This window comes from Rhea pennata, chromosome 4, assembly GCF_028389875.1.
Source record: "Rhea pennata isolate bPtePen1 chromosome 4, bPtePen1.pri, whole genome shotgun sequence".
Classification (NCBI taxonomy): domain Eukaryota; kingdom Metazoa; phylum Chordata; class Aves; order Rheiformes; family Rheidae; genus Rhea; species Rhea pennata.
The window spans coordinates 6221712-6245809 of NC_084666.1; the positions used below are offsets into that span (position 1 = coordinate 6221712).

At 40.7% G+C, this 24098-nt stretch overlaps 1 protein-coding gene across 1 annotated transcript in view; it reads left to right on the plus strand.

Moving 5' to 3' along the window:
- Positions 1 to 2757: 2757 nt before the first annotated feature.
- EIF2AK3 (eukaryotic translation initiation factor 2 alpha kinase 3) overlaps positions 2758 to 24098 on the plus strand; it is a 45268-nt gene continuing 23927 nt past the window's right edge. Inside the window, exons 1-2 of the mRNA XM_062575107.1 lie at positions 2758 to 2855; positions 9200 to 9329. The gene's annotated coding sequence lies outside the window, so the exon portion shown is untranslated. The remainder of the gene's footprint in view (positions 2856 to 9199; positions 9330 to 24098) is intronic.

The following is a 24098-nucleotide window of genomic DNA, read 5'->3' on the forward strand; positions in this document are numbered from 1 at the left end:
CTTGAAAAACTAGCTGGGAAAGAGAGCAGTTACTGCAAAAAGGATGGCAGTGTACACAATCTCTAAATATAATGGAGTTTTAAATTTAAACATATTGGAGCTACCCTTTGACATGACTGTTCACAGCATTGCTATGCAAGAAAGATTAATTTAAATGGGAACAGGTGCAGGGGAGGGCCAGTGAAAGGAACAGGGGAACAGAGAGCCAAAAGTGCAAGGAAAGAATAAAAGCCTCTGGCTTGGTTTGCCTAGCAAAACAGAAAGAATGTGATTACTCCTTACAAACATATGATGGGGCAGATACTCAAGAGAGAGGAGTTACCTAAATAAAGAAAATATTAGCACAAGACCATATGTATATAATAAAAAATGTCATTCAAGTTACTAAAAATGACAGTTTTCTAACACGAGCTGCTTGGCATGTGGCACAAGGTAAACTCTTTTGGACTTTGTTAAAATGAATGAAGCCAAAAAAATCTCTGGATTGCAAGTCCATGGTTGTCTGGGGACCAGTGTTCGTGACCTGACTTTGCATACATCTGCAGCTGTTTTTTCCAACTCACAAAATAGTGTGAGCAAGAAGAAAAATTTAGAAGCTTACAAAAGACAATTCAAAGCTCTTCAAAAAGAGCTCACTGAGCGGTCAGAGAGCCACATTTCCAAAATCATGACAGAAAATACTTTGACTATTCCCGTTTTAATGGCAAGCTGGAGAGAATGATTAAAAATAATAAACAGCCAACATGAGGAAAATGGGAAAGAAATAGTTGTTGGTATAAGTAAGAAGTTAGGAAGAGCAGACTAAGGTTATTGTGAGTGAAGCACATCAAAGGAAATCCATAACCAGCAAGGCTATGCCCAGCAAAACTGCCTGAAAACTGCCTGAAACTGCCCGTTACTAGATGGACATAATTAAAATGTCCATAACAATGCAGAGTGTTCATTGAACATTTATGATCTATGCTTGTAAAGAAGCAGGAAGATATGTTGGTGGATCACTTAACAGCAACGTGATAAATCCCAGTCCCTCAGTAACCAACAAAGCTCTGGTCTTCTAGGGATGGTTGTTGCCTACTAGCTGTGAAATAGCAAAATTTCTTTCCTGTATACATTCATCCATAGTAAACTTTAAAATACTAGGGCAATTCTATAAAAGTGCCAGGACAGTCTCTGTCTTCAGACAGGGCTCTTGTATGCTATGGGTTAGCTGTAGATGTAAGAACAGTTTCTGGCTAAATACTGGAAACGATGATGATTTGTGATTCAATTATTAAAATTAATAATGATTAAATACATGATTCAATCATTAAAATTAGTAATGCCAGCCGGAAATCTAATAGAAACCTCATTTCAGGCTTGAAGAAGGCAAGTCTTCTAGAAAAAAGAAAGCAAGGCCTTTTGAAATTAACTTTTTAAGAGTAATAAACTTATTTTTTTAATGAAAACCCAGCATAATACAGCATCAGTTAAACATATACTGAATATCGGCCACCAAGATGGTTTTTAGGACTGCCTATAAACCATTGCTGAACCAGGCTACTTCTAATAAGATCCCTCCAGGATCAGTACTATCTGGGTATGTAACCATTATTTTCATCAGTCATTCAGAAGTAATATAAAATCACTCCTAACACGATTTGTGGCCGGCATCCGCACCGGCAGGGCGGTAAATTAGGAAGAGGCGGGAATGTAGGAAACTGGCTCCAAATAAGCAGAAGGTGCCTTAAGATGGTCAAATGTGACGCCCCGAAGCTCTGAAGGGAGCTGGGGAGCTACCAGCCCGGTGAAGGGGGCCTGTGAACACCAGGGGCGCAGAGCTGGACCGACTGCGGCGGGGCCTGGAGCCGGCACCAGGCCGGCCCCGGGCAGCGCTCCCTCAGGCAGCCCCTCGCCGCCCGTCATGGCGGCGGCCCTCACACAGGCGAGGGCGGCCGAGGGGCGTTCCCGCTCCTTCCCGCCCGGCGAGCCCATTTCGCCCGCAGAGGGGCCCTTTAATTCTCCCCCGCCGCCAGAGCGCTTGGTGCGCGCCGCTGAGCCCGCCCCTCCCGACACGGAGAAACAGCCACGTCTCCAGCCCGGCAGAGGGCCGGTCAGGAAGGGGCGGGGCCGCGCCCCGCGGCGCGCCAGTCAGCAGCACGTGTGGCGTGCCGGCTCCACCAATCCGCGGGCGGGTCGGTGAATCATGCGCTTTTGATTGGCCGCGCAGGCCGGGCTAGGGGGAGGGGGGAAGCCGCGTGACTCCGATTGGGCCGGCGGCTCTGTTGACAAACACCGTCGCCGCGTTCTTTCCCGCCCCGCCCCGCCGTCGCGCCAATCAAGCGGCGAGGCCGGTCGGAGCGACGTCCTTCTCGCCCAATGGGCTGCCTTGCCCGCTGGAGGGGGCGGTGTGGCGCCGGGCGCCGGTACGTGGCGGCGGGGCGGGGCGCGGGGCGGGGCGCGCGGCGCGGGTGGGTGGCGGCGCGCGGCGGGCGCCCATTCTGTGGCGGCGGTTGGCGTGTCCATGTCCTAACGGCCGGCGGCGGCGGCGGTTGGCGTTCATGTCCTAACGGCCGGCGGCGGGTGAGGCGGGGCCCCTCCATGCGGGGGCCGCGGTGCCTCAGCGCTCTGGCCGCCTTCACGGTGCTCGTGCTGCTGGGGGCGGCGGCGGCGGGCGGCCCGGAGCCGCCGCCGCCGTCTCCGCGGAGCGATGCTGCGGCTGCCGAGGCCGCTTTCGGGCTGGGGGCGGCCGCCGCCCCCGCCGCGCTCCCCGCCGGCCCCGCTGACGTGACGGTGGAGGACGATGAGGCCGGCGTGGCCGCCGCGGCGCCCGGCGAGCAGGAGCCGGACGAGAGCAGCGAGGCCCGGAGCGGCGGCAGGTGGGCGGGGGTCGGGTTATGGGGGTGTCGGGGAGGGAGTCAGTGCCCGGGGCGGGGGTCGGGGCGTGGAGAGAGGAGGCGGTGCATGGGTCAGCGCATGAGAGTGCCAGGGTGGGGGATCAGTGCACAGGGGTGCATGGGATGGGGGTCGGTGCATGAGGGTGCACAGGATGGGGGGTTCAGTGCATGGGAGCCCCGGGGTTGGGGGGCAGTGCAGGAGAGGGGGCGGTGCAAAGGGGTGCTGGGAATGGGCGTAGCGCCAAGTGGGTGCCCGTACACAGGGATGCTGGCATGGGGGTCGGTGTCTCGGGACGCAGGGTCGCGGTGCAGCAGAAGGAGCTGGGGGGTAGCAGAGGGGTGGAAGCGGTGTGTTGGGTACAGAAGGTGAGGGCGCACTGTGGGGGAAAGGGCTTTATAAGGTCGGGGGCTTAGAGCAGAAACGGTTTGGAGGGGGGTTGTGGGCGAGCTGGCGGAGGGAGCAGTGTCCTAGAAAGGGGGTTTGTGGTGGAACAGAGGAGTCAGGGTGCTGTGACCTAGTGTGCAGGGATTGAATACAGGCAGCAGGTTCATGGTGCTTGAGGACCTGACTGTCCCCGAAGTAGTGGTGGTGGTGGTCATGAAGAGGCAGGGAGGATGTTTTAATTCTTCCTGTGTGCCTGAGTTGCTAGATGCCATCCCACTGAACATCTGGCCTGCCTGGCTGTTAGCATGATAATACTGAGTCCGATTCCTTTCTTGACTTGTTACCAAGTGATGGTGCTGCGCCTGCTGTGAGGAAATCCAAAAGCCAAGGCACTAGTCTTCCCTATCTGTCCTCTAAATTCTTTCCAGCGCTTGCACCTTGGAGTTGTTCAGAGTATAGTATTTCTGTCATCTTTCTTTTAAACAAAATGCTGTTCTCTTGTTTACTTAATTGACTGTTAGACACAAGTGTTAGCGCATGCTTGAAGGGAAGAAAAGCATGCAAGACAAAGTGCGGACAAGTTTCAGAATACAACAAGGAGAGATAAAATATTTGATAAGTACATGTGGCACAAAGCTCTAGCAAAAGGAAGAATCTAATGAATGACTCAAATGCAAAAATGCAAAAATGAGCTGTTCCCAATCTGTTTCTGAATTGGCTGAGAAAAGATGAGGTGATAAGCCGCAGCTAGAGTTGAGAGGAGGGAAGGCATGACTAAATGCTCTATTTGAGAAGGTGTTCTAAAAATGAAAAGCCTGAGCTTTCTGTTAGTATACCCAAGCACTCATTTAGAGGAAGAAACTGACTGACAACTCTGCATCCTGTTTCCTTTAAGGAAAATATAGTCATCTATTAACAGAATCATTCTTTTGTGTATCGGGTCATCAAAAACCTAGCTAGTTTATTACAGTTCTGCTGTAGTGAGTGTGGGGAGTGTGTTCATTTTTTAATACTCTTAAAAATTATTTAAAAGTGAATATTCTGTTTGATTACTGGAGTTAAATAAAAACACTGTAGATATCCAATCTAATAACTTAAAGTCTAAGATTAAATGTATCTGTTCTGTAATTGATTATTGCATTGGAATAGATTTGCTGTCATGAACTTTAAACAGAACTGCTGTAGGGTCATAGTATTCTCCTTCATTCTTTTCTTTAATTTTTAGCCTCTATATTTGAATTGTATGCTCACCCCAGCAGATTGTTCTTCAGCAATAAAATACCCATTTAGTATAACAGGGTGTGTAATCTGAAAAAAAAAAAATCTGTTCTTCTTGTTGGAAAATGAATGTAATCCTCTGGTTGTTGAGAAATCTTTCTTTCCTAGGAGAAAATAAATGTAATGGTTAGTGAGTTACTACTGTTCCTTACATACAGACATGCAGAATTGAAATCAGAGTAGCTGTTTAGAGTACAAGCTTGACAGATAGTCAACAGTACATATTTGTAATTTGTAATGGCCCTTGAGTCCACTATTTTTTTTATTTTTTTTCCTAAAGCAGAATAGAGAAAAATGTTGTACATAAATGATGATGATAAGCTCTTCTTTCATTTGTTAATGAAAACAGCTCCTTTGAATGGATGTAAATATTTTGTTGAGTGAAAGAGAATAGACAAGCTCAGTAAGCGTTCCTCTTCTATCCTGTTTACACCTTCTCTCTGATGGATTTTTCCCTTGCAATCTTTTTGCTGTTCTCTTTGTAGGTAAATCAGATACCTTCACTTCTGCAAAGTAGAACAAAGCTGTATTCAAGCCATCCAGTGTGATGGAGCTCATAACAGGATGTAGACAATGTCTTTAGGTCCTAGGATTTGCATTTTATAGAAATAAGTGAAAGTCTGTAGTTGATTTTTTTTTCTATAGTTTAAAGAGAGAAAGCTGTAACTGCGCTTCAATAGCAAGCTCACGTCTGCAAGTGAAAGAGGACAGGAAATGGTAAGAAAGGATTTTCGTCTGAGTATAGAGATTATTTATAGTTGGATGAAAAAAGGGTAAGTCCAGGTGTTTTTTCGTATTGACAAAGTGCATATCAAATCTGACTGTAGTATTAACATAGCCTCTGATAGCTGCTGCTATTACAGTTATCTTTGTATGCACTACATTGTACTGATCCCATCCTTTAGTCCTTCAGTTGTCCATCTGTGAGGATCCAGAAGAGATTCTGTTCTCCATCATTTGGTCCATAATATGTTCTGGAGCACTAGCTAGAGATAGAGTAAAGGTGTATAATTGTCTTTACTGATTTCAATTTTCAGCTTTCTGATTGATACATTTTATTCATAAGTTTGGAGATTAAGTAACTGCCTGATGTGGAGTTGGGATTGATTCATTCACTTTACATATGTGTGTGTGTGTATTATATATATATATATATATATATATATATTTTTTTTTTTTTTATACCTATATATATAAATACATATACGTATGTGTAATTTATTTTTTTTCTTGTCCACACTTGCGGAGGCAATTGCACAGACCTAGAATTGCAATTCTGGCTTCATTTTGTTTTATTTTTGCCTTCTGTAGTACTGTGTGATGTTTTTCATTCCCTAGTACAGTCTGTGATTTATTTTCAACAACTTCCAGCAAAAGGCTTGCAAAGAGATGGTAACATATTCTTTTTATTCTTAAATAACTTTCCACTTCCTTGACCACATTCTACTGGCCAGTGTTTTGGCATAAAAATTTGGCATAGTATGCCACAGTAAAGTGTTGTGATAGCAATGTAGGAAGACAAAAAGCAAGACACCTCACCATTTCTAAGTTCTCTTAAATGAAATAGTTTCTTGGAGTAGTATTGACTTAAATTACTTGTATCAGAATGTATTAATTTACTGCTTCAAATAACAACTCAATTAGAATACCTGAAAGGGTATTCTATGGGAATGGGAAAATCTTTTTTCTTGTCAGCACTCTACATTCTTGGCGCTCAAATTTACAAGCAGTGGAATCTCACAGCGAAAGGAGGGAAGCCTGAAAAAAGGAAAACTTGATAGTGAGAACCAGTCTTAAACATCCTTGCCAAACCACATCCTAAATCAATTAAAGTGCAAGCAACAGGGTTTTAATTCATTGGAGTTGGTCAGATATGGGAGTAGTAGACATTAAGATTTTAATTTATGGAAAAATATTTTAAATTATGGGAAAATAAATAATTAGAGGAAATTAACTGTGGATTTTAGCACACAAATTAGGATTCTGTTTAGCAGTTTGGCTTTTATGACATGCAGGAATATGGTATAACAGTAAGCTAAAGATTGAATCAGAAATATGCCATGTAACATTTTAGTTCAAAATGAATCACTCAAGGAAAAAAAAAAAAAAAAAAAGCTGAACGAATTAAATGCTTTCTTGCACGTCGTTCCAGTTCTAAATGTAGCTAGACTCACAGAGAGCTGCACTGATCCTGTGTCTCAGTGTTTGCTCAATAGGTGGAGTATGTGAAACAAAGTCCATTACATATTGGCAGGGGGGACTAAGGAAGAATGTCATTGCACCGAAGGGAGGAGAGGAGTTTTAGGATATTCTTTGTGGTTAGTTAAACCATTTTTTTGACAAGTGTGTGGTGTTGGTACAAAAGTTCAATCTCATGGCATGAATTCTTCCCCCTGCTCCGATGAGTTAAATTTAAAACTGAAGTGAGGTTATCCCATGATTTGACTGACCTGAAATCATGACACATGTACGTGTTCACAAATTACTGTGTTGATGGTGGAGACCTTAATAATGAGAAATCTTGGGGCAGGTTGAGGTTTGCATCTGGTGAGGAAAGATAGTAGGGAAAGTTATAATACAAAGGAATAAAGCATTTTTTACCTGATGGATAAGATGGGTGGGAAGAATTAGATCAAGGAAAACAATGGGAGTAGATGGGAAAGAAACATTTTACAGTGTGATGTTAGTTTTTCGTCACTACAGTATTATTGCCAAGATTATTCCCATTCTGGCTGTATTTCTGTTTCTACTTTTTTTTCCTTTTTTTAAAAACATAGTTGTCAGTTGAATCAAGATAAAATTTAAATAGATCCTCTTTTAATAATATTTTTATGCAATACTAGAGGGTTTCGAGTAAATTGTTTTACAATAATGTGCAACCAGATTCTGTTAAGTATGTGTCCGAAGCCTTTGGTGTGCACTTGTTTACAGTGCTTGAGAAGAGATACAATCTCCTTCTATTCGGTTTATTATTAACCTGATCTTGGTTTCTGTACAGTTGCAATAATTATATGTACTCAGCTTATAAAACTTGTGTATTCTACTGTTCAAATATTTGTGCAATTGGTACTTTTCTAACAGTTTCTTGAACAAAGAAGCTTAAGTTTTATGGAGGAATGTGATGTTTGGCTACCCTCAGAAATAGGGACTATGCAATATTTCTGATTTAGGTTAAAAATGTATTTAATTTTCTTTAAGCTATTAATAATATAGTACAACATAGTATAAGAGTTTATAAAGATGTGTGGGTTACACTTTCATGTAAAACTGCAGTGTTTCACATGACTTGAGTGATGTAATAAGCCACTGTCCTTGAGTGTGTTTTTAAGATCATGCTTTTTATTTTCTTCCTCAAAGAAAAACAAGTGCCCGCTTCATTTCTTCTGTAAACGTCAACTTACTGCATTGGTAATTTTGGATAAGTTAATTTATTTGGCTTCAGTTTTACACAATTTTGTGATTCTTTCTGGTTAAAATGGCCATTCATGTCCACATCTGTGTGTGCAATAGCCTTCCCTCCACACCGCCTTCCCTAGACTAGAAAATAGTTAATCTGCCCATCAGGTTTGTTTACACAGTTCTTTAGTCTCATTGAAAACTATGTCTATAAAGGGCCCTTCTGGGTCACTGAATGAGCCCCCCTCAGTGCAAACCGTTTGTAAAGTGATCCAGTTACACTCTCACAGCCCTTTGAAAAGGGGTGAGCTTGCTACAAGCCGGGACAGCCCATAGATTCCAGCCATTTCAGGTCAGGGTGAAACAAGTTTAGAGGAAGGAAAGACCCTTCAAAATGCTTTGTCGGTATTTTGTCTCTGGCCATTACCTGTGTGCGGTTTGTGTTTTGGTTTTCTTTTTATGCTTGAGTTCTACCCAGGCAGAAATACTCATTTCATTTGTGTGAGAAATAAGATTTTTTTTTTTAACTGATAAATTTCAGACTGTGTAGAAATCAACAGCTAGCCTTCTATAACCATGTATTTATATAGCCAGATAATATAAATTATCTTATGCTTTAAGTGGCACTAATGCTCTAAGTGGCATAAGACAGTTTGTTTTGTTGTCTGCAGACATTTGAAGGTTGTTTCTGGTGTTCTTTGTCTGTCTTGGGCAAGACTTGTTTTATTTTAAAATGGTGTTAAATGTCCTCCAGGGTGTCCATGCTTTATCCGCAGATGCTGAAAACTTACTGGTTACAGCTTACCATTTCTTATATACTGATTTACTGGGTTAATTGTTCTTGGGATTTGGAGATTTTTTAGTTTTGTTCTTAAAAAAGGTCATGTTAAAGATCCCTAGGGAAGGGGCTGAAGAAACTAGTATTTATACTTTTCTTGTAAATATCTGAGAAGAGAGGAAGATCTCATTCAGTAGGAACACCTATACTTGAGAGCAAAAAGTCAGCCATCCCCCATATGAAACTGAACTATAAAAGAGTATTATGGTATATAGAATTAGTTTATGACATCCAGCCGTACACTTCAGATTTTCTACTATCTCTTTGTTTGTATAGGTAGAGCTACCAAGTGCTGTTTTGCAGAATATATTGACTTAAGTTTATTTAAGAGAATGTAACTTCAGAAGATAGCTAGTAGTAGGTGTTTTCAGAAGAGGAGAAACTGCAGATTGCTGTAGTTTTGACTATGGAATATGTCTTGACTTTCAGGTCTTTAGTAATTATTAGCACTTTGGATGGACGAATTGCTGCACTGGATCCAGAAAACAGTGGGAGAAAACAGTGGGATCTGGATGTGGGATCAGGTTCTCTTGTGTCGTCCAGCCTCAGTAAACCAGAGGTAAGACTTAATCTCTTTCCTGACTAAATCTTTGCCGATATAATAGACTTTGATAAAATAAACTGAGTGCATTCTCATCCACTGTGAAAAATACCAAATAATGCAGCAAACTTAGTGTTGACAAAGTTTCCTGGCCAATCTCAAACTTCCTTGGAGTGCTTGCATCATGTTGCCATTTCAAACTAGTGTGTGTCACCCTTTTAATTGAGATTGATGTATGCAACAACTATCAAGCTAGATGATGTAACTGAGTTTGGGGATTGTATGCAATTACTGGTTGGAAACAAGTTCCTTGTATTTTGAAGCAACCTAAAGATATCTACTTTGTGTTATTAAGGTATGTTTTGGCAAGAGCTTTGCCCCCCACCCGAAAAGCAAAAGAAAGTCTTTGTGACTTAAAAACCCAATCTTTTGTTCATGTGTTATACTAGATAAGTAAGCTGCCTATGAAATAGTATGTTAGCAGCAAAATACAGCACTGAAGGTCACCTTGAAGTACTGAGTGAGAAAGGGCTGCATCATTTCTTGCTGATGAGCTGTAAGAAGGAGTTCTAAAGAGCTAAATGCCTTTCAGGGGCCTATTTCAGCCATCAGTTTGAGTAAACTTAGGCTAGAAGATAGAAGAAAGCTGGTTTGCTTGTATTCCTACACTGAAGAAGCAAGCCATGAGTCATTCTGTCCTAGACCTAGGAGAAATAAATACACCAACAAAGAGGTGGGTTTTGGTGCTAACCAAGTGTACAGTCCTTTGCCGTTGTGGATAATTGGACTTGATGACCAGTCCTGTGTTTCCAGGATACATGTTAGTAATTTGGCATAATGAACATCAGAGAAGAAAATTTGAATTCGGAGGTGTTCAGACTGTATGAGCGTCTTATATGTGGTTACTACCCGATTTATATAACCTGTATTTCAGTGCAAAGAAGTCCAATGAAAGATTTGTTTTTTTGCTGCTGTAGTGTGTGAAAGGTAGTAATAAATATCTCAGACTGTCAGTTTGTGTTCCTTTGGTTTCTAAGAGAATTTCGTCTAGGGTTGCAGCTTTTTTGAGGCTTGCTCTTTTTAAGATAGAATATTTTGAGGTTTAAAAAAAACACTGTAGGAAAGAGCTTTCATAAAAATGATTTCTAGAGCAGAAGAGAAAAGAATATGAAAACTGTAAAGAGCAAAATATCCATTACATTTGTGAAGGACCACAGTTCATTTTCAGTACTATAAACCTAAAATATCAGTCTGTAGTCTGTTGCATGGGAGAGCTATTCATGACCACAGTGAAAATAGAACAAAGATTTATAAAATAAATATTTGAAATAGATGCAAATGTAGATTTCATTATTTACTATAATACAGGTGTTTAATATCACAGAAACACTTTACAAATCTAGATTTTTGTCCCTCAGCTGGTTTATCCTGAGTTTTGAGCTTTTCTCCAATGTGGTTTGACTGTAGAAACAAGGTTGGTGCTTGAAAGACAAAAATCCTAGTTCTTTGGTGCAGTATTAATTCCTTTTTGTAGCTATAAATTAGTAGGCTGTTGGAAACATCCAATACAATTTTAAAGAAAGTTTGTTATGCACATACTAAGTTTTCAGTTGGGATTTCAAATTGTTGCATTTCTACAACTGTGGCCAAAGACAATGATGGATTTTGCTGAAAATACCTGGATTTTGAGAGTTGCAGAATGTCCGAATTGTGTTAAGATAAAAGGTAGAACTTTTCTTGAAACAGGTGTGATGAATGCTCTAGGCTGCACTAAAATATTTAAACACACCACATTTTAAAACCTCATCTGTTGTCAGAATCAACGGAAGATTTCTTACAATGGATGTAGAGACTGTTTGTGTGAATGCTTAGCCACACTAAAGTTGCTGTGGACAATACTGTTTTGGATCGAAGTGTTAGATTCATTAAAGCCTCAGAGTCTGTCCTCTTCCTACTCTGCACTTTTTTCTCTCTGATTTGGTACAAGGCGTGTTAGGTTTTATTCTCTCAAACTAACTATTGAGTTTTTTTTTTTCTTCACATTCCAGTCTTTTTGAGATAGCAATGCTGTCTGTGTTTGCAACCACATACTATCTTCCATTTGAAACAGTATCATTAAGTAGGATGGAAACCTAGAACTTCTTGTAAGAAACGACAGGTGCGAAGCTCCTCTTGAGTTATCCTTGTAGTGTTAAAGATTTGTGGTTTTGCAGAATGAGGAACTGCTAAGCCTTAATTGTTTTGGTTTTCTATTTTGTTTTTAGCCTCTTGGGTGACAGTGCAATGAGCTCTAGTTCCAGGTCCTGGTGTAAAAGTATCAAATTAATTTTTAAATGCCTTTTAAGAATAGATATTAGGACTTTAAACATAGTGTTTAAAAGAACTATAGTTGCTTCCTGAATTTAGCTTCACCCCTGCCTAGTTGTAAAATGTCAGCTAGGCTGTTTGAGCTCATGTGTTAATTAGGAAAGTGAGGTGGTAAAATTTCAAATGTTCCAGCAGCTCTGTCAGACACTTCAGATCTTGAAACTACTGCTGAAGACACTGACAAGTGAGATGTTCATCGTTTGTCATATGAACAGATCAATTAAAAAGGAAAGTATGTTAAACTACTAATTATTTATCTGGGTAACTGAGATGGTAAAATTCACTCTTTGGTTCTAAGCTCCAACCTCTACAGACATGGTCAGGGTGCCAGTGCTGAAAACCTACAACTCCAGGTTTCAGTCTTGTGCATCAGAACTTTGGTTCTTCCTCTATTATGTGTTAAAACAAAAAGCCACTCTCTTCAAAAATTGACATTTTACAACTCCAGGATTCATCATTAGCAAGTAATCTTTACACATAGAGGAGTAAAGTTCAGGGTAAAGTCATTCAATCTCAAATTTTGGAAAAGGGAGCTTGCTTTTGACAAAACTACTTCCATTTACTCTTTGAAATTTAACTTTGTAATGAATACACCGTCTGTACTTAGATGAGAATATATTTGTGGGAATCATCCTGTTGGAATAATGACTTAATCATGTGGAAATAGAGAACTGTCTTTGAACACTGGGAACGGTTCGTAAGACCTCATTACAAGGCTGTTCTTTACTAAGAAAGGTGATGCATTCTCTTACCTGGAAAGCTTTATACTAAAATACTTAATACATTTGTCTTTTGTGAGGCATCTGTTGTATCAGAGACATGAAAGTGTGAAATCACTTGTAAACTAAAGTGACTGGTCAGTAGAGGCTAGTATGACTGATGGGACAGTGGGAGACTGGAGAAGAGTAGTAGTAGTAGATGAGACAGAAGATGATTCATACAGGATGGATAAACTATAAGGATACTGCTGTGAAAAAGCTGGTAGCGGAAGCATGAGGAGAAATGGGAAAACAAGTGGAATACTTGATGGTGATGATGAGGGAGTACAAGCTTGAAAATACGTTCGTGACTGTGACATGATATTTTGAGCTGTCAGGAACAGTGCAGGGAGTTGAGCCTCACGGGTAAGGGTGGCCCAAATCATAGTTTCCATGGCCTGGACACGGAATGTACTGGATAAAGGTAACTGCGTTTGCTCCGAATTCAGGTATTACAGAATAATCCCTAAGTTAGAATCCAGTTTCTTTATTTGAGAGATTGGGGATCTTATGACAAAATGAGTTTGAATCCATGAGGCTGACATCTGTAGCAATCACAATAAACATACCATTTTAACTTCAAAAAATGAAATAATTGGGTTATGTGATGTTACAGAATCTGTTAATCAACATCCTTATTTCTCTCAAGGCTCTTAGTACCTTCAGACTTGTGCTTTGCATTGAATATTTTACTCTTGCCATTTTTTAGCGTTATAGCCACACAAAATAATTTTTTCTACAAATTCAGACATTTACCATTTTTTTTGTTGCTTTTGTTTTTGTTTTGTTTGTTTGTTTGTCAGGGGAGTAGGGGTGGGTTTTTTGGACCTAAAACTGGCAGGTGTTTGTGAGACATTTTAGGATTAATATTTTTTCCTCTGGACAAATGTGGAGATGCAAAGAAGTTGTATAAACTGAGGCAAGCTGAAATCTAATTGCAGTGTAGGCAAACTGGACCAGTAGACATCTTTGGTTTATTCCTGTTTTGTCCTTTGGAGGAGACAGGCTGATGCTTATAGCAGTATACAAATAGGGAAGGGATTTGGAAGTCTATAAAATCTCCACCGTGACAGGATTTAGTATACAGTATAAATTTCTTTTCCTTGCTTTGTGCCACAAACACTTTTAAATTCTCAATGTTTTGATTCTCCAAAAGAAAAGAAATGTTGACTTGTGCTGTGAAATGTCCAGGTACTTTCAACAAGTATAAGATGCTAACTGCCTGGACACAGTCCTGAAAGGCTGGCTGTACTTTGGAGAAAGCAATTTCTGTACCCAGTCAAGGGCAGAGAAGGACCAAAAGCCATCTAGGGTTGCTTTGGAGGCAAGGGAAGAAATTCAGCAACTCTTATCCTCTGGCCTCTTGCTCTTCAGTGCAGAAGAAATTAAAAAACCCGCACTGAAGCAGGTCTCAAGCAAGATGAGGTCAAAACGCCCTCTAGGGATGTGGACTTGTGATTTCTAGTTTTTCTCTTTTATATGCCCTGGCTGAGGTTAGAGGAGGGTGGATAATGCAGCTCTCTCTTTGAGAGAGAAATCTTTTGAGGTCAGTTCTAAGAAAATCATACCCACTGCTTAGGGCACCCTTGCCAGAGATATTTTATTAATTAGCCTGAATAAAAATGATGTTTCTGTTTAGCCCACTGTATTCTACTTAAGTATTTTCATCTCCCCCCACCCCCTCCGCCTTTAGTCACTGTCTGCAAACACCATTCAACTGTAAGCTGGCATATGTTTGTTTGGGGAGGTTACTTAAGACTCAGTCCTGCTTGTTGGACCACTTTCACTTCAAGGGTTATTACAGCAAATGTTAAATATAGTGAGGAATATTACAGATTTCAGTCAAACCTGTACAAATCTCTTCTGACTCTTTGAAAAGAACAAAAATGGACTCGCTTCAAACTACACAAATATTCTGAGAAAATGGCTTTGGCTGTACTAGCTTTTTGTTCAGAAAAATAATGGATCTATCTGGCTCACTAAGATTAATCTTTTAATGTATTTGTGCATCTTAAACATCTGACATGGGATACATCCGCACCAGAAGCAGTCGTCTGTGCCTTGCACTCGGAAGAGTCTTTGGGTGTCACTGTGGGCTTCATCCGGGAGCAAAGGCTGTTTAGTGGGGTCAGACTTCGATATACAGAAACTCAGAAGTTGGTACTGTGGAGTCTTAGAGTGTATGCACATCTGTGTGAAGCATAATTTTACTCCAGAAAGTAAAGAATAAAAGAATTAGAACTTCTATTAATGCTGTAAAAACTATTTTTCAACTGTAATATGTTGTAATCAGCCCCAAATTGTCCTTCTCTGTTCAAGTAAGCAGAGTAAATTAGTTGATGACTTGTTGAGGTGACTAATCTGGAGACAATCTGTTTCCTTACAGATGTAGTAGAACTTTTGTTACCTGGAAGAGTATATTGATAGTTAATTGTTATCTTTGCTTGCTACTGTGATGAGTGTTGGAACATCAGATGCTTTGATAGCTGGAGATCCTCTGCCTGTAGAGGAAGGCTGGGGCATCATCTTGTTTACAAAATCAGATGAATTTTTTGTAATAGAAATAAGGCTTAAATTTAACTCAATGATATACAAGGTCTGGGGGACCAGTCGGTAACAGCACTTTTGCTGAAGGTTGGAGGTGATCTGTTTAAAATGGAGAATAAAGACTTCTCTGTATTAGGAGGTGCTGTGACAGGTTATCTGCTGCCATCTCGATTCCTCGCGGGAGGTAGGGGGGAATGTGATCCTATGGCGCCTGAGGGGAGAGAGAGAGAGATTAATATCTTAAATGATCCTGGAAAAGCTCATAATGAATCAGAAGCAAGTGTCCAAAATTCTACTTCAAAGAAAGATAAATTCTAATTGCAGTTGAAGCAGGGAAGGCTTATTAGGGCTATCAGAGGAATCAGAGCCTGTGTTTTATAATCAGAGAGTGGATGTGACTGCTCTTTAACTTTACAGATGCACTGTGATTCCAGGTGGCATAGTGGGTTCTTTTTGTTTCTCTTACTGGGAACACTCAAGGTATACATGGCAATACTCTGCAAACTTAATACGGGGACCTGTGGATTTCTGAGTACCTGTCTTCACTGTTTTCCTGGTAAAACTAAAAGAAACTATTTGTAGTTTTCCTGAAAATTGAACTTCTAATAGTCTAGTGGACAAAAATTCATTGGATAGCTAGATGTTCTGCTTCAGTAGAAAATCCTGCTGAACTTCTTAAATGTGGAGTGGTAAATCTGTGGAGAAGGGGATCTGCTGACAGTCACCTGAGTTGTTAGGAGTTAATGTGATATAGTACCATGTTTTCTGTTGGGGTGATGAATAGGGCTATTCCTTTGACAAGTGGTCTTTGGTATTTATCAAACCTGCACATCTTCAAAGGCAGTCATCTTAGTTAAATGGCTCGTTTTTGTAATTATAAAAAGAGAAAAAGATGATTTCCTATAACTGCAGCTTGGTGGCCTTCTTACTGACACTTAATGTGGTTAGCAGTGATAAAGCTGTGATAGCATGCTGACACATGTCCTCTAACTCATACTGTAATAACATTCGGGGGGGAGAGGACTTCCGTTACTAAGGCACGTGGGAAACTAAATTAGCTAAGTATTGTGGCTTGCATGATATCAGAGCTCTCAACGCACAAGTGATACTTTTCTCTGAACAAAGCCAGAAAAGTTTCTAAAACAAAATCATTCTGGGCTAATGTTTATGACCAACTTTTGACTGTGGTGCTCACAGACATTGTCAAAATATACTGTAGCAAATCTGGGAAAGGATGCTTATCATCAGCTTGCTGTCTCCAGGCCGCCTCTGTTGTTTAGTTATTTTTATAGTAGCTTGTAATTTAATTGGATATGGTAGACTGTGTTTTTATTGGTCGTTAAGCAGTTTTAGTGTGTATAGATATTAAAATGGATCAGCTCAAGTAATGTCTAGGCAAACACCTTATCTAGAACAGAGGGGAGATATCTGGAGCTCCGCTGCCCAGAATACAACAAAAAACTGGCTTCTTCTGCCCTAGTGACTCTTTTCAACCTTCAAATCGTATTTTATATGTATGTATGGTGTATGTATATGTGCATGCACACACATGCACACACACCACATACATATAGAAAGTGCCTACTCCAAGCTTTAAGTATTTCAGACAGTTTAGCAAATCATTCCCCTCACAACACAACCGCTGACATCTCATTTCCGAATTTCTTGTGAACTCTGTGCTCTACATGCATTAATCTTTGTCAGACTTGCAGTGCATTTTCTGCACTCTGTCGTCTAACCTTTCTACTTTTTTTAAAAAATCCTTGAAAAAGGAGGGACATTGCTTCTGCCCTGTCCTATTCTCCTCCTGCCTTGGGCTCCCTTTTCCTGTGAAAGTGGCTTTGGGGCTCAGAGTATTTTTCAAGACATGGCGACTCTGTGCCCTTATCTAAAAAGCACTCTGTCCTGGCAAGGCTGGGAAAAAAACTCACAAGGCCTGGCGGAGATCAACATAAATCTTCAGCCTCTGCTGTTGCCTTCACCCCAGCCCCTTCCTACCCCCTCTCTTAAGAGAAACATCTTGCTTCTCTCCCTAGTGGTGTTATCTACCCCTGTAGTCTTGCAAGAGACGTTCAAGGGGAAATAAGTTAAAAGATGTACCCGGTACTGGTACAATATTAACTTTGCCATGATGGCTTATGAGTTCTCTACATGGCCTACTTCTGTAGAAGTGAGATTTGAGTAATTTTCCTTTGCTTCACTAATTTTTTCCATATATGCTGTTACTTTTAAGGAGTTGAGTGATGGGCTGTATAGGTGCAGCTCCCATTTGTCTCAGGAAGGACTGCTCTTAAGTTCTGGATGACTGTTGCAGTTTTTTCTTATTAATAAAACTTGCTACATGAAAAAGGAGGATGGAATAATGTCAAAATAAAGTCTTTCTTAAAGCACTGTGCTGTTTTTTATTATTAAGAGGAACAGTTTTTAAAAGTCTGTTACCATGGCAGCAAAGCAGGCTGGCATCTCTGTAGTCAAAACCCCAAGTCTTGTTTGACAATGATTAAAGTAATGGCAGTGTTTTAGTTTGTTAGCCCTCAGAAGAAGGGTCTATTTGATTGCACAGCAGACAGCATTGGGGAACTGGTCTCTTGAAGTTGGGACAAGGTCTAGTTAACTCACTGATTCCTCCGTCCATTTCACTGCATGGCTGCTCAAGGACGGGCAGGGGACGGGGCAAGACTGCTTCTTTTAATGACAAACTCAAGCCAACCAAGATACTGTGTCCTCAACACTGGTTGTGAGAGTATATTTTCCAGCTGCAGTGCTGCTGTCATCTGCTGCTGTTTGCATTTCTTTGCTTAAAAGACAGTTTTTTCAGGACTCTTATCTACTAGATCAGGTTTTAAGTGTAAAATCATGACAGTGATATCAACTGTAGTCATTTAATTGCAGGTAGTAGTGTTTCCAAAAGGAAAAAAAAAAAGTAGAATATTTTGGGGGGAATATTTTTGGGTCCTCTTTCTTGAGGAGTATATACTCCCACTACCACTGTGTAAAGGTGGTGTGACTTTTCACTATATTGCATATCTGCTCAAATAATACCCATTTCTTTGGCTTCTCTGATGTGCCAGCCTGGCATCAGCCATCTTCTATCTCATCAGAGAAGGAAGACCATGTGATCCTGCCTCCATAAACTGCAGTGGCAAAATACTGAATCATCAGAAGTGCAACCTTTCTCGTGGTTCTGGTGTCGAAAATGGTCTCGGCACTTTTGCTAGGAACAGAATGCAGTTAACAACAGATATGTGTACATATTTGCAAACAGTTACAGTGTTGAAATCAGATGTATTGGTATTTACAAGAAACGAAGTTCTTCTAGACAAAACAACTATAGATAGGTGTTTCCTGCTTCAGTTTCCTCATTGCCCTTGAGGATGTCTCAGAAGGTCATTTTACATTCGATTGACGTGAATCATGGACTCTCCTTTGTCAATTTTTGTCTTCGTGGGCTGACTCTACAGGACTGTATGCCCTGAAGAATATTTGTTTTTTTACATGTGCTTTAGGCAGTGGAATAACTGAATTCTGCAGACATCTTTTAAAAGATTGTACTGATGTCTGGTTCTTTGTTCTCCTCTTAAGGAAGAGTCAGTGTTGTGGACCTAGCAAAAAGTTTGATGAAAAAATGTCCTTGGACTCTCTCTGTTCCCCTCATCCCGGTATGTTTCTGTTTGAATAGGATTTGCCTGAGTTAATACTACATTGTCATCCTTGTACCCTATACATGAATTTCTGCACGTAGGTGAAGGGAAGACTGATGAATCAACCATGCCTAAATCCAAACTGAAGGGGAAGAATAATCTCTTATATTAGAAGAAAGTCATAAGCCAGAGCCTCTGTGCAGATACTTCATGTGTGCGTATCAAGAAGAGGCAATAAATGGGTCTTAGGGAAACCTGAACCAGATACATCTCCAGGCCTTGCACAGTATCTGATAGGGCTTGATCTGTTAAAGAAGTAACTGCTTGTATATAGGACCTGACAGTCTATAATAAAGTTCATAAGAATACCTGTACACTGTATGCCAGTGATTAAAAAACAAAAGTGGAGCAGGTAACAGTTGCTTTCTCTTCACTGTGTGTGTTTGCGAGGACTCTTGTTTGCTCCCTTCATAATGAAGCAGCTGTACATGGCTTTAAAACTCATCTAGGCAATGTATTAAAAGGGGCTTAAAAGACAGTTTTCACTTGCAAGTAGCTTTCTTGAAGGCATACCTAATGTTAGCAGTGGTCCTATTGTAGAGTAATCATAGCAAGATCATCGCAAGTTCAGTTATTTTCTTGGAGCTACTAGAAAGTCCAGCACAGCTGATAGTGACTATTTTCGCACCGGATTTCTCTCAGCTTTATTTGCATGTGAACATGCTTGATTTTTGCTTCATATGCTAAAGACTTTTAGTTAAGGGAAATGGGTATTACACTTACTGTTAAACAGCTTGTGGAAGCTTTAGTACTTCAGCTTGTTTTTCTCTCTGTTTACATGGCTCTTGTTTTTCCTAAAATCAGTAGCTTGCTTTCTGCACCACTTTGAACCTGTCGTGGAATCTCTCGTGTGGTGCCCTCCTTTCCAGTAAAGAGTCTAGACAGCAAATTCCCTGGTAGCGTATGCCATTTCGGATCGTTATGCCTTTTTGCTTTTTGTTAGGGCTTTTTCAGAAACTGCATTACCTCACCCGTTGGCCTGGTGATTGAGCAGCACCCGCCGCTGATAGGCCTGCAGCACCCTGCGCGGAGCCAATAGAGAACTTCGGCTGCAAACTCTTAATGAGCAAAAGAACAGCGGCTCGTTTAGGGCTCAGTAGTTAATGTGTCTTTTTTTTTTTCCTTTTTTTTTCTTCCAAGTGTTACTTCTGAAAGACAAGCCACTTAACAATTATGTGCCATATTGCTGACCAGTGAAGCTGAACAAATAGCTATTTACATTGACAGATCAGAGGAATGTGCAAGTGCATCGTGGTAACCTACATTTTCCATGCCAAGAGATTTGCAGCTGACTGCCTGGGTGACTCACTCCTTGGATTAGGAGATGAGGTAATGCTTTGGAGATACAGGGTGATGTCATTCCTTTACCTGAGCTGCATGCCGATGCTGGTTGCTTGTACTTTCAAGGAAAGTCCCTTTGCTGCTTCTGATATCCTAGAGAACAGGCTGCATAACTCTGATAGGAATTAATATTATTTACTGTGTTTCTAAAGCCTCTGTGTCTAAAACCACTCTTGGAAAAAAAAATGTCAGCGCATGTGCCTACAAATGCCCCTTGTTTTACACATGTATTTACCTGTAAGTATACAAATTTGCATAGCTGCCTCAATCTTCATATAAAGCTATTTGGTAATTAGAGGACCTTTGGAGTCCTCTAAATCAAGTGCAGTCCCTTGTCAGTGCTGTGTCATGTAATCCCACTTATACGTAGATTCCTCTTAAAAGAAAACGATTTTTTTTTTCTTGCTCCTGCTATTCCGGTTGGAGGCTGTTGTGAAATACTGCATTTGTGATGGTCAGTAACTAAAATGTCTAGCTCACACTTATTCATGGTCAGTTAACCCCATCTGTTCTTGTACTTGTGTTGTCCTTTGATATAATAGCTCTTCCTTCTGCCAGTGCTTACTTCTCTGATGGATTCACAGACAATAGTTATGTCTTTTCTCAGCCTTTCTTTTCCTGTGTCATATGGGATATACTGCTCCCTTTGGCTCCTCTTAAGATCAGGAACACAAACAGGTGACCAGCAGAGCTAACCAGGGCTGCCTTGTCTTTCATCCACAATTTACAGGGATTGAGGTCTTAACAGATGAGCAGTTTACTGCCCTGCTGTCGGAAATTTTTGAGTTCATGTAAGGCATGACCTGATTTGACTTGTATCTTGGGAGTCCACAAGTGTATGTTGATAAGCAATCTTGCATACTGGGAATTTGGGTGTGGTTTTCTCAGAAATGACCAACATTTTGTTTTTAATAGTGGAAAATTTCCCAAGAGTCATGCCTGGAGAACTTCAGGTTGAGGGAAACAGGGTGCCATGTGTCACACAATCCCTGGAGCTCTGAATGTGAACCACTAAGACTCTCCCTTGTTCAGCAGTAGATGCTGGGCAGCTTGCAATTTCTGGTTGCTTGCTGACCAGTTCAGTCTTCCTAAATTGATGGCAAAGACTCGAGCCCTCAGAGCATGCCAAGGTAAAGTCCTTGCTATTGTGGCTTCAGAAAGTGTATCTGACCACCTGAAGCTGCAAGTAGCTGTCTAGGAACCACCATCACATATGTGGTGTAACCATGATGTATGAATTTAGCTGTCTGATGTCCTAGTAGAAGTTCTTCAGGATCCAACTTGAAGTCAGCTTCTGATTCTTGCTAGGTTCTGACATGCCTGTGAAAGCTGAAGTGAGGACATAAATAACTGCTTGGGAAGAGGCAAAAGAATAGCAGAATGCATCTGGTCTGGCAGTCAGGTTGTGAGGACCTGTGACCCCAGAGCCCAACCAGATGAACAGATTGCAGTTACCTGGTTCAAAAAAATGATTATACAATTAACTAATGCATAAGTGGTAATAGGCAAGTGGCACAGAAAAGTGTAAAACTTACGTTCATGTGGCTTTTATCAAAGAAGGTAGGTGGTTACTACAACTGAAGGGAGAAACTAGTGTCACACTGCATGGGAAGGTATGTGCTGCAATCTCTTCTTCCCTCCCCTTTCTGTGGATTTTTAAGGGAGAGTGAACAAGTAGCCTTGCCTTTGGGCTGACTTCAGGTCTGCATTGACATTTAGAGCCTGTATTAGGTGACCATAACATTTCTGAGCCTGCTTGGTTTTGAATGCCTTCCTGATACATGCTTTTAGGCTTCTGTCTTAAGGATTAGGTCTCTGTCTTCCCTGTTGCCCTTGCATTACTTTTTGTTTGCTAATATTCTCATTCCTAGTAGTGCTTCTGCTACATCCTGAAAGCTTCTGAGTGTATCTGAACTTGGGGTTCAGAGCTGCATCCAAACCCGGCACCACTAAGATCTCTCCAGTGCTTCCTTGGAGTTGTCCTAGTCAAAGCCCTTTCTCTCTGAGCTATGTCATTCATTATTGCTTTATCCACTCCCCCACCGTTGCTGCATAACCTGTTTCGTGCTGGCTCTGGTAACAGTGAGCTGGCACTGAATGCCCTTCAAGGCCGTCTTCCTTGGGAAGAGACCCTGCAGATACAGTCTCATTTGTTCGTGAAGGATGAATGTTCTGTTTCACACAGAAATGCCCATCTTGGCCCTTCAGTTATCAGTGCTTCCTACTTTTCCCTTCTTTTAATTTCTTTTTCCTGAACGACACCCTCTGATTGGTATGTTGGTGCCCTGCATGATTTAGACCCCCTCCTAATCATTTCCACAAAGCAGGAAACTTCCAAAACACAAAGTTTTTGATTCTTTCTCTCATGATCTTATTTTGCATCTATTTCAAGACTCAAGAGTCAAAAATGTAATCTGTGAACAGCTGCAGCTCAGATTTCTGTGCAATACATTGATGGCATAACAGGATTCACCTAGCTTGGTCTCTGTATGCTAAAGCAGTAGTACAGGAGCTGATTTAGCTATTGTTTCTTTGAAAAGCTGATTATAAAAAAAAAACTTTATCTGTTCGTGTCTTCTTATTCTGTAGAATAACTCATATTGCTATAGATAAGCACAGGCCCCAAATTACTTGCAGGTATTTGGACTACTTGCAGATCAAAGGTCTGACAGAGGTCATGTAAAGTCATGACTTCACAAGGTGAAAGTTTTCGTCAAAATTATTCTGGATTTGTGAAAGAATGTATTGCAGAAAGGATTTTATGACATTATTCTTCTATGTAAAGCAAACATTTTAACACAGCTGTCAAAGTTGGTTGAGGCTGCAGCATTGGCACTGGGATCTTTTGTTTTCAAGAAAGCATTTTCCAAAATCTAGAAGTTTTTGTTTCTAAAGTTCATAAGGCTGCTCTGGAATACAAGCATCTACGTAAGCCTTATTTGTTTGCTTTTCTTCCTATTATTCTGTGATTTCTACAAATTACTGCCTGTCTAAATTTCTTCTTTTGTTAATATTTTATTTCAATAAGTGCGTATGTATGTGTACCTCCCCTCCCCCCCCCCCCCCCCCCCCCGAAAAAGTTGTAGGCCATAAAGCAGCATTCCTTGTGCATCGCTGCTCACTCATACCTGATCCTGCCTTTTTTTTGTCACAAGGTGCATATCTAGGTGGGGAAAAAACTACCTCATTTTGCTCTCTAAAGTACTTTGCAACTACTCAGGGATCTATTTTTGTCATCTCTTCAATTACACACTGTGTTCCTGCGAGGATTTTTTATTTAATTGTCAATCACCGTGAGGCTTTTCTATGCTGGTGAGTGTTGGTGTTGGATCCTTTAGGGATCTTAGATGCAGTCACCAGCACTGTGAGGTAATTTGCACTAAGTTTTCTCTTTGAATGAGGTATATCAGATAATGTAAAAAGAGCTATTAATCATAACATGCACAAATCCACAAGATCTATCTTTCTTTCCCTATTTATATGAATCTCAACTCTGCTTAATGCCATATGCTCTTCTGTGACCCAGTTAGAGGAGTAAAAAGTCTCCTAGTAGAAAGAATTTTATTCATGCAGAAGATGTGGTTTCAGATCCTCACAGTAGTTCTGGAAATAATAACCAGAAACCTTTTGGATCTTTCGTAATATAAACCTGTATCTTGGAATCTAAGCAGGAATGTTTTGTTTGTACTAATACATATGTACCAGAAGTCATCTTTAAATTAGAAAATGTAAGTTATCTGAACTTAATGTGATTATGCTGTAGGTACTACCCAAATGGACAGAAGTTCTGAAAAAGCATTAAAATCTTCTACGTTAATCCCTATCCTGAAAAGCTTCAGATTATGTGGATTACAGTTTCCCACTGTTCTTGACAGGCACAGCCACTGTGGCTCCACAGTATTAGTTATGGTCTATCATGCTGATAATGAGTTTCTTAATAAGTCCCTTAGTACTCATTGACAATGAATGACTCATACTTCCGAACTAGAATCTCCTTGAGAATCTCAATGTAATGGATGGAGTTCTGTGTTCTGGAGAAGATACGTTGACCTGTTGGGTGCTTAAAAAAAAGC